The following is a 10,789-nucleotide window of genomic DNA, read 5'->3' as shown; positions in this document are numbered from 1 at the left end:
GGCTTGGAGCCGGCTGAGGGCTCAGGAGATCGCAGAGGGCAGCTTAGCGCACTTGCTGAAACCACCTGGAGACGTCACCCTAGGGCCTTGTTCTACCAAGCGGGCAGGCAGCAGGCCCTGGTCCCGGCTCCCTGGCGTCCGGCTTGGGACAGCTCTTCCAGGCACCTCGGAGACGGGAGGGACAGCCGCGCTGCCAACTCCACATGGTTGGCCCTGGGGGCGGGCTGACCTGGAGGGCTGCAGCTGTCCGGAGGGCCTGGGGGGCCTGCCGGTGGACCCCGATGTGCCCACCTCCGGGCATGGAGGGCCCAGACCCGCTCAGGAAGGTCCCGCGCCCTGGATGAGGCAGGCAGTTTGCTGAGGGAGGGGACAATCTGGGACAGCGCCAGGGTCCCCGGGGTCTCTGAACAGCCGGGTCCTTGTCTGCTCACGGCAGCTGCCTCAGGCCCCAGTGCTGCCTGCACTTAGTAGGGCTCCATGGGCCCTTCTGACCCAGAGAAGAGCTGAGGCCACGGCCGGAACATGCCGTGTCCACCTTCACTTCCAACAGGCTTCTGGCTGTGGGGGCCGCCGGCCAGGGTGGGGGTGGGAGGGGCCGGGCTCCTTCCTTCTCTGGCTTCGAGAACCCAGTTATCAGAGTCGCAGCGTCACAAGGTCCCTCTCTTTCCTCTGGTCCCCACGGCACCACTGGGCAATACTTGCTTGTGAGGGGGCTTCTTCCTGAGTCTTAAAAAACAAGGCCACGCCCTGACCCGTGCGGCTCAGTGGGTTGGGCGTCGTCCAGCAAAGCAAAAGGTCACCATTTCGATTCCTGGTCAGGGCGTAGGCCTGGGTTGGCGGTTTGGTCCCCGGTTGGGAGCGTGGGAGAGGCAACCCATCAATGTCTCTCTCTCACATGGATGTGTCTCTCCCTCTCTTCCTCCCTCCCTTCCCCCTCTCTAAAGAAATAAGTAAAATAATAACTCCACAACCACGCGTGTGCCAGTTATCCGTTCAACACAGTGCGGTGAACTGAGTGGCTCAAAACGTCAGGCATCACGGTCACTGTCGCTATGTTTCCTGAGGGCTGTGAGCAGGGGGCGGGGGCAGGCTTACTGAGACCCTCGGGACGCGTAATGGGCAGGGTTTGCAGCGTTTAGCTGGAGACGTTCGCACGGGGGCATGGAAATTGTGCCCGTTCCAGAATGTACAGTATTCCGAGGAGGATTTAAAAATAGATCAGCACACGAACAAGCCCCCCCCCCCCCCCGTCCTGTGGTGCCCACGCTGAATCCCAGCGGAACGTTGGCCCAGCCCGGGCCCGTGGAGGCTTGGCCACCACCTCCTCGTCCCTCACGTTCCCAGGTTGGCCCTCAGCTGTTAGTCGTCCTCCTGGACATGCAGGCCGTGCTCACTGGGAAGAGCCAAAGGGACAGGCCACCACCGGGGCTGCAGGGTACGCGGTGGGGCAGGCGGGGGGCTCTGCGTCCCACGTACACCCTCCCCTGACCACGCGCTCCAGGGTGAGGCGAGCAAAAGCAGGAGGCCCCTCAATTTCCTTGTCTGCAAAACGCAGAGGACGTGTCCCCACGTTGTTCGGTGGCCGTGGGCACCTGTGACAGGCGTGTGATCTCCGGAGAGAGACTTCTAAGCACCAGCCCCCCGGGGCACATTTTCTTTTGCAAATTTGCTCTTGGGCAAAAGACAAACACCCCAATCACACGCCCAACGCAGAGGACACACGTTCCCATCTGCTCCATTTCCGAAGGAAAGCAGCGTTTCGCCAGCGCCCGCCCCGGAAGCCGAGCCTGGCTCCCTCCTGTGAAGGCTCTGATCTGTGGCTCCATTTTGCAGGCGGGTGGCGGGCGCACGGGGCACTGAACGCCCAAGGCTCCCGCGCAGCGGACACCACTTTTCCGATCACTCAGGAGACGGGGGACTGCAGGTCCTAGGGTCTGATGGGGGGGTCTGGGGTGGGAACGTCCCGACAGCGGGGGTGGGGAAAAGCAGGAAGGGACGGCTCAGCGGCAGCGTCTCTGCTCCCTCTGCCCCAGGACTGGTCCCCTCCTCAGGGTGGTGGGGAGGGGGAGGACAGCGTCGGCACTGACAGGACCTCTGGCGGCGCAGCCCCTGCCCCGAGGCCTGGATGCTCCCCCCTTGTCTGCCGTCAGGGCCCCAGTTGCCTGGAAATGTTCGAATAGAGGAGCCTCACTCATCTCCCTGTGATGCCTCCCGAGCTCTGAACATGAAACCCGAACGGTGTCTCTTTTGTCACTCTCGACTTGGAACTCTGTCATTCAGGATGACACCCAAGGGAAGCTGAGCTGGGTGCGGGGGTTGGGGGGAGGGGGGTTCAGGCAGGCGGCCAGGGCAGGGAGGGGGAGGAAGGGGTCCCCACAGAGGCCCCAGCAGGCCAGGCGGCTTGGGGGTGGCGAGGTGCAGTCCCTGCAGCAAGTCTGGCCAGGCCGAGGGGGTCAGAAGGTTCCTCTGGAGGTGCCGGCCTTGACCTGGCCCCCGTTCAGGCCCCGTGAGTGACCAGGGGCTGCCACAGCCAGTGACCATGCCCCAGGGCGCTGCATTCTCTCTGTCGGTGAGCTCTAGGTGAGCATGAAGACACCCCTTCCTTAGGGGGCTCAGCACAGAGCAGAGGGGACAAGTGTCACTCGCAGGTGTCCCCGAAGGCGTTCAAAGGGGGGTGACCGTGGCCCTCCCCGAGCCCAGCCCAGGGCAGCCCTTCCTGGGCCCTTACAGACCCTCCGTCCACCCACCAGAGCCTGATGTCAGTGCACGAAGGGCAGCTGGCTTGTTCACCGGCACGGCTGTGCAATCCGTTTTCTAAAAAAATACCATCGCGGGGGGGAGAGGTGCGCGCTGAGGGGACGTGTGTCCTGGCGTACACGAGCAGTCCAAGAGCACCCAGACCACGCACGCACCCGGGCGGACAGGATGTGCAGGGGTCCCTCCCGCCTTCCCTGCGCCTGGTAAGTATCACCGCGCTGCGTCAGCCGGAGCGCCTTCAGCCCCGTGGACCCTCCCTGTCTCGCGCACACACGCGCCGTGTGTTGAACACGCGCCCATGTGCTGAACACGCGCCCGTGTGCGTTGGGTGCCCCGGGTGGGGGACGAGGTGTGTTTGTTATTCTGCTTTCCTGTGGGTGCCCTGAGTGAGCGGCCTCGCGGCCGACATCCTCTGCAGCCCTGGAAGCTCTGTCTGGCTCCTGTAATCTTTTCCAAATGCCACTTTTGTTTGACAGCCTGGCCCTCTGGGTGAAAGATGTGTTGCTCCTGTGTTACTCTTCGCAACAGGCCAAACAGAGCCGCTCTGCAGGAACAGCTGGCAGCGGCCCCGGAGGGGACATCTGCCGGCTTTGCTTGTCCAGACCCAAGGCGTCCCCCACCCCGCCGCCACCGGCCTGCCCCGGCCCACCCCTCCTGCTGGGTCTCGGCTCTCTGCTCCTGAGAGCCCACCCTAGAGGCCTGGGGGGCTGGCCTGGATTCTCCTGCCCCGGTTATCAGAGCCGCCATGCCTGCAGGCCTGGGATGGGTGGACTGTGAGCCCGTCACCAAGGTGGACACACTCATGGCCCTGTGCTTGTTGCTCCGCTGGCTCCGGGCAGAGCCGGGGACCCTGACCCTCAGCCCCTGACCCTCAGCCCCTGACCCTGCTGCCCCTGAAGCGCGCCGGCCCACTCCGCCCCTCCTCCCGAGGCTGCGACCTGGGTTTCCATCAGCTGCACATGAGCACAGGGGCCACCGGCACTTCAGATGCCACTGCGGGGACCAGTGCCACTCGACTCCCACGTCCCTGGCACGGGAGACAGACAGACGGCAGAACCGAGGGCAGAGCAAGCTATGGTGTCACTTTTCAGACACGAGTCGGAAAGGATGACGGCGTCACACAGGAATAGGGTTTGTCTCCTCTGACGATGGAGCCGCCGGCCCCTGAGGGGCTCTGGCCTTGTGGGGACCGTGTGCAGGTGGCTGGCCTCTTCTGGTGACAGTCAGCGATGGGCTTCGGGACAGCAGGTGGCTGTCTCGGGCTGACCCTCCTGCCAGCCGACTTCCTTAGAGGGAAAAGCAATTTTTTGAGGAAATATTTCTAGGACCTCGCCATTACTTCCTGAGAATCACCGCAGAACCTGCCCCGGGGGCGGGGGACGTCCCTGCCTGGCTCCCAGCCGGCCAGGGGCCACAGCCTCCTGAGTCCTGGCAGCCGGACACTGACAATTTCTGTCCATTTTCTCCTCACTGATGGATCAATCGATCGCCACCCAGGACTGACTTTTTCAAATAATATTTTAAAATAATTTGGGGGGAGGCTGAGTGGACAAGTGGGTGGAATCGGATTGGCTGCAGTCAGGGCCGGGGGTGCCGAGTGACAGCACATGGGCATGTCGGCACTTCCTGTGACACAGTTAACACCCGCAAAGGGGGTGCAAATAAAAACGCGTTTGTGGAGGCCCGTTCTTTCCACCCCCCCAAGTTGCGGACTTGCAAACTAGCGGGGGGTCCTCCTCATTGTCAACGAGGGTGTCTGGGAATCAGTCACCAGGCGTCTGGCTGCCAAGGGGATGGTGCTCGCTTCCCGTCACAGCTTCTCCGGGAGTGGAATCTGCGGCGAACCCCAAATCATAACACTGGGTAATGGGAGCCGGGTGGGTGGAGCGGGGTCCCAGGTGGGGGGGTTGGGGGTGCAGGGGCTGGTCCACTCGCTCCCTAAGTGGGGTTCTCGCTGCTCCTGGAAAAGCCTTCCCTGAGCAGAGAGGTCAGGTGGCCTGGGTCAGCTCCTGGCTCCCTGTCGGTGGCGCCGGAGCAGGAGTGGGCAGCTCCTGGCCCCGGGCCCTTCCTCCCGTGGACAGTGGGGCAGGATGCCGCTCCGCTGCCCGGGCTGTGGTGGGGATCCGTGAGACGCTGCGATGGCCGGGCAGCCGTGCTGCCCCCGTTTCTCTCCCTGGGGCCCACCGGCAAACGCAGGGGGCAGGCTGTCCCGCTCAGGTAGTATGTGGGGAACAGGGCTGGACTCCGCACTCGGGGCAGGTGCAGAGGCCGGACGGGAGGCGGCTGACGAGACACGTGCTGGCACAGTGCAGGTGGGTCCCCTGCCCCAGGACGTGTGGACCCCCACCTCAGTGTCTCCCGCTGTGGGGGACTCCTGGTGAACGGGGGGGCTGCTCACTGGGCCCCCTTCAGCTGCCACACAGGTGTCCATGAAAGGAATGTGGGTGCAGGGGGGACGTCAGCAGAGCAAGGGAGGCATGAGCCCTCCACTCCACAGCCCGGGTGGGCGCTCACCGGGAGGGCTTCCCTCAGCCCTGCCCCTTCCTCTGCCGCCGGGCCTCCCCCAGTGCCCGGGCCCCACGGGAGGGGAGAGTGTGAGAGGGAGACGCATCTCAAGAGGGGCAGGGGTCACCTCTGCCGTCCACCCCAGAGGCTCTGTCTGTCTGTCTGTCTGTCTGCACAGCTGGTATCCTTGGTTTCTCCAGGACGGTGTCTGCCCCATTCTCGCTTCTCCGAAAACCGTGCATGTGCGCTGAGGGAGGGTGAAGGACGGAAACAAGAAGACACCGGTGCATGTCCCTCCCCCCAGTGTGGTCCCCAAGGGGGCGCAGGTGGAGGCTGGTCCGGTTCAGGGGCCCAGTCTTGGTGCTCTGAGGGCCCGGGTCTGTCCCCTCAGGAACGGCCCCTCCGGCCACCTGCTGGCTCAACGGACCACTCCAAGAGGGAAGCCCGAGACCTTTGCATGGGAACGTAACTTCTCACGGGCTGTGGTGATGAACCCGAGGCTCCAGCTCTGAAACCTCAATGTATTTGGATGTGCTTTCAGACCGAGAGGTCCTCGGGCGGGGGTGGGGTGGTTTCTCAGGAAACAACAGGCTCCCTGCCCGCCAGCCTGCTGTGCCCAGCCGCCCCCAAGGCCCTGGGAGTCCCCTCCCCGTTCCGTTCAGAACCCTGGTCTCCCAGCTGTTGGCACGGTGCTGGGCGTCCTTCCTGGACAGCTCTGGTTCTGGGTGAGTGTCTGCCCTCCAGGTTCCGGCTCTGCAGCTCCCTGAGCGCTGGGCAGTGGGTGCGGCCCCAGCTTGGGGAGCGGGAGGTGGTGGCGACCTTCTGGGTCCCGGCACCCTCCCAGGGGCATGCAGCCCACAATTTGGCTTAGCTGCAGCCTGGCCTTTGGGGGGCGGACTCTGGGGGGATACATTGCACCCCCAGGGTCTCACAGAGGGGGCGCGGGGGCTCCTTTCTTCAGCGTGGTGCCCGAGTTTCTGGGAGCTGCCTCCGCACCGGCCAGCCTGGCCACAGGGGCGGGGACAGCGCTCCCTCAGGGGATGGTGGGGTGTCCCCTGCCCTGCTCTGTGCACTGACCTTTTGCTCCCCTGCTGCATCCTTCCCGGGCCTTAGCTCCCCCCTCACTTCCTCCACCAGCCCCGCTGCTCGGTGGGCATCAGCACGTACCCTTGTGCGGGGCGAGGGCCCCTAGGGGCCTGGGGATGTCCTGGTGTTGCCCAGAGCTCTGTCCTGGGCGGCAGCTCCGAGCCTGGCATTGGGAAGACGCTCAGCTTGTGTTTGTTGACTGACCGAGCGTACTGAGCGCGCTGTGTCTCTGGGGGCCCTACGGCCTTTAGCCCTCCTTCGTGGACCTCAGAGCATCGTGAGGTTGAGCCAGAGGCTGCCCCAAATGACGGCTGGTTCCCTCCCCACCTGCCTTTCCTCTGCGGCCCTAGATGCTCCAACACCCTCTTCCATCCCGGTACATCACCCAAATCTGCCTGTGGTGCAACAGCGGGTGCTAATTTTAGACTAGAGGGTGAATGACTGCTAAGAGTTGATGGGCCCCCTTTTACTTTATATTTTATAGCGAAAGGTTTTTTTTAAAAAAGAAGAAAAAGACCAGTCTGACTGTGGAATGGTAGCCAGCGGGCAGGGACGGTGTGTCGGGGTCCCAGCTCCCCACGTGCAGACACGGGGTTTGCTCTGCAGGTGGTGAGCCATCTGCCCTGCCTGCAGCGGCCCGAGCCCTGCCTGTCTCTGCCTCCCTCCCACCCCCGCCCCCTGAAGAAGAAGTCAGTCGTCTTCACTCCGAAGCTGGGGAACACGACGTCCCGGCACAAGGGGGACATTCACTGAGCAACGAACTCTGTGTCTCTGCCGTCACCCCTGGTAAACGGGGGCAGCCGCCACACTTCTCAGCTGCCTGGGGAGAAAGGCTGATTTGAGCTGGGAGCTCGGAGAGAGCGTCGCTGCCCTTGTGAAGAGCTCTGTGGCTGTCACCCGCTGTCCTGAGCACGAAGCTCCTCAGGGGGCCAGAGCCACGTGGAGACACAGCCCGGCAGGCAAACACAGGTGTTGTTCGGGAACCGGGAGTACGCTGGCTCTCGGAGCCTGGAAGGCCCCCACCCGGGCAGGACCCTTCATGAGGCCCAGGCTGGGTCCCAAGCTTTCTGGGGTCACTGCCTTTCCCCTTAAGCGTCCCCCCCCCCCCCGGCCCTGGGCTGTGCATCTGTCCTGCTTCGGCCCCGCCCGTCCAAGCCTGAGGATGTTGCTGAAACAGGCCTGGTCACCCGCAACCTGACCCCGTGCGCCCTGGCCTGGCCACCCCTGACCGGTCACCACTCCGGTCTCCCCCTGGATGGGTGGAGCTACAGGGCCTGGGGTGGCTTCCACTGCCATGTGAGGGTTTTCTGTGAAAGTGGGGAGTAAAGGCACTGAGTCTCCTCCCTGTGCTCGCTGAGAAGATGCAGTCGTCAGCTGCAGAGGGAGTTCGCTCTGGGCCACCGTGGTGAGGGGTGGGGCCTGGGCCTAATTAGGCTGCTAATTAGTGACTTCCAGGTGTGTGATTGCCGGCCGCTGGGCTGCCGCAGTCCCACGATGCTCTCGTGGAAATCGGTGGCTCCAGGGAGGGGCTGACTGTGCAGCTGAGGCGGGGGGTGGAGTTGCCTTTGTGCTCAGGAAATTGGAGGGTGGATGGGACGCACAGAACAAACAGTGGCCTAAACTCGGTGACAGCCAGCTGCCCGGGGTGCAAGTGGGGACACCCCCCCCTCCCCTAGTCTAACCCAGGGGCGAGGACACAAACCAGCCTTGGAAGGGGGTTCCACATGGTTCTGGCAGAGATGGAGGGTCCGAACCTGAAAAACGCCAGCACCGGTGACAGGCTTGCTGGGGAGACCTGAGGCTCTGCCAAGCGGCAGCGTGACCCAGTGTGAGTGGATGAAGTTTGATTTTTGCGTCCACCTGCCAGACCACGGGGCCCAGATTAAACATTATTCTGGGGGTGTCTGGGAGGCTGGCATTCGTATCGGTGGGCTCAGTGAAGCGGGGCCGTCCGCAGTGCTGGTGGGCCGGACCAGCTGGCTGACGGCCTGGACAGAACACACAGAATGCGGAGGATGTGCGCCCGCCTGTCCGCCTGAGCCCGACCTTGGTCTCCTCCCTCCACTTCTCAGGCTCCACAGCCTCGGGCCAGTTCCCCCTCCTCCCCTTCCACAGCCCCCCATTGGCTCTGTGCCCCTGCAGAGCCCTGATGGAGACAGGCTGCTTGTTCAGCTCTCGGTGCCTCAGTGTCCTTATCTGACAAGCAGGGATGACGATTATTTTAACTATTTCATAAGCACGCATACCTACTGCAGTTGCTGTTTAATCCGGAGGCCCCTCTAGTCTTCAGACACCCCAGTGAGATCGATACTGAGGTGTTCCCCCCAACTTGGACGTGGGAAACCGAGGCACAGAAAGTATAAGTGAAACACCCAGGACCTATCTGCTCCATGAACCTATGAAACTCACGCCACGCTGGCAGCCCTGTGTGGTGGGTCTGAGGGTTCAGGTCACACGCTGGGTTGTTAGATCGTGGTAACATTGTATCTGATGTTGCAGTAATAATGTATCAGCTTCTCCATCTGCATCCTCCCCGTGCCACTGCCGGCTGGGAGCCCCCACCAGAGCCACGAGAAGCTCTGCCTCGTGTCTACCGGGCACAGCCAGGGCGGAGAACCTGGCTCCTTCAGTGACAGCTCCCGAGAGCCTGCGGTCTCCCAGCACCACTCAGAATAAATGATCCAGTTATGAATTAAACGCAGCGGAATGTAATTACTGGGGGAGCCAGTAGAGAATAAAACGTATTATACATACAACGGCCACTAAGTCCCTATTGCCTGTGCCTGTCTATCGTGCTGCCAACCAGAACAAGTCCAAATGCAGGCTCCCAGTGGGGGTGATTGCCCAGGGCGCTCGCCCACCAGTGCAGCTGGTCCTTCAGGGACTCCCAGCCTCTGAGCTCAGACCAGAGAGGGGCCACCTCTGAGCCCGGCACAGATGGACCGATTGCTCCTCACCTGCACTGACACCTGTGACATCGCGGACTAGCCTCGAGTGCGACACTCTGCCGACACAGCCAGAGCCACATGGCCACGTGACCTGTGCTTCTGTTTAAGGGAACGCACAGAACAGGCCTCGCTGGAGACAGGGGGTGGACTCGCGGTAGCCGAGGGTCAGGGGCTCTCTGCCACAGTGAGACGCTCCGGCTTGCTGTGAAGACAGGTGTGCTGTACGTGGGGCGCCGAGACCCACTGAGCAGCCTGTGGCCTAGGTGTCGGCGACATGGTTTTTAACGGTGGGGGGCTTTAGCGGTCCCCAGCCTGGCTGTTTGTGCAGCGGTTCTCGGGCAAGCAGGGGGTGAACCAACCTAGACACTCTGGCTTCTGCCAGGTCCTGGGGTCCCCACCCCGACAAGGGGGGCTAGGCTGTCGTCCTCCCTCGGGAGAGGGTGTCAGGGAGCTAGAGGGAGGGGTCCCAGGCCCCCCGCTGCCCGCCTGCCAGGTCTGGGTCCTCATCACTCAGCACAGGGCCTGGCTCGGAGCAGATGCCCCACCGATGCTCGCGTCTTCCAGCTTCACGCTCACTGCTCAACCCCACGCCCCGGGGATGTCAGGACTCGTGGAAGGGTGGCGTCCAGCTCACAGTTGCAGAAATGTCTCTCGGGGGAGTGGAAGAAAGAGAGCCTTTGGGGCTGGCATGTGTGGGGGAGAGGATGCCAGTTGGGCATGGAGGCCTGGGCTCCTGTGGCCTTCAGGGAGCCACCCTGGCGTGTCTATGCTGCCCCCTAGTGCCCAGTGGCTGCAATTGCAGCTCCCCCAGGGCTGGGCGCTCACACCAGAGGTGGTGCCCGGGAAGCCCCATCCAGGTGGGATCAGGAAACGCCCAGCAGTCTCGCCCATGACAGGCCAGGCATCGCCGATGCCTTGGGGCACCTCCGGCTGACAGTGCCAAGTGCTTCTGTTTCGCTTATTCCCAGGGAAGTCTGCCGAGGACTCTGCCACGCCCTGAGCCCACAAGGAGCGTCAGGCAAGGGGACACCCAGGGGAGCTGGGCTGTGCTCAGGGCCAGTAGGACGTGGGGCCTGTGGAGGGGGACGCCCCCAGTGACTGACCCTGCCCCGGTCCCCGAGGCTACAGAGGGCAGAGGGCAGAGGGCAGAGGGCACGGTCCAGAAGGAGGGTGTGTGGGCCCTTCCTGCAGTCAGGCTATGTGAAAAGCCCAGGGGCTGGTGTCTCGCCAGAGGGCAGTGTGGGAGCGTCCCGGCAGAGTGGGGTGGGCACAGGAGGGGGGCAGGAAGTGGGAGGGGGGCAGCTTACCCCTGGGGTGGGGGTAGGGAGGTCAAGGAGCCCAGGAGTCTGCCCGGGGCTGGAGGGCAGAAGCGATCTGAGCCTCCACCTGGAGGGACGGGCAGACCTGCCGAACTTTGCAACTCCACAGAAATCAAGTACACCGACAGGACATATGCTTTAAATATTAAAATATATTTATTCACATAATTTTGA

This window comes from Sturnira hondurensis, unplaced genomic scaffold, assembly GCF_014824575.4.
Source record: "Sturnira hondurensis isolate 20B ecotype Veracruz unplaced genomic scaffold, ASM1482457v3 Scaffold0011378, whole genome shotgun sequence".
NCBI lineage: Eukaryota > Metazoa > Chordata > Mammalia > Chiroptera > Phyllostomidae > Sturnira > Sturnira hondurensis.
Note: the sequence above shows the minus strand (reverse complement) of the source record.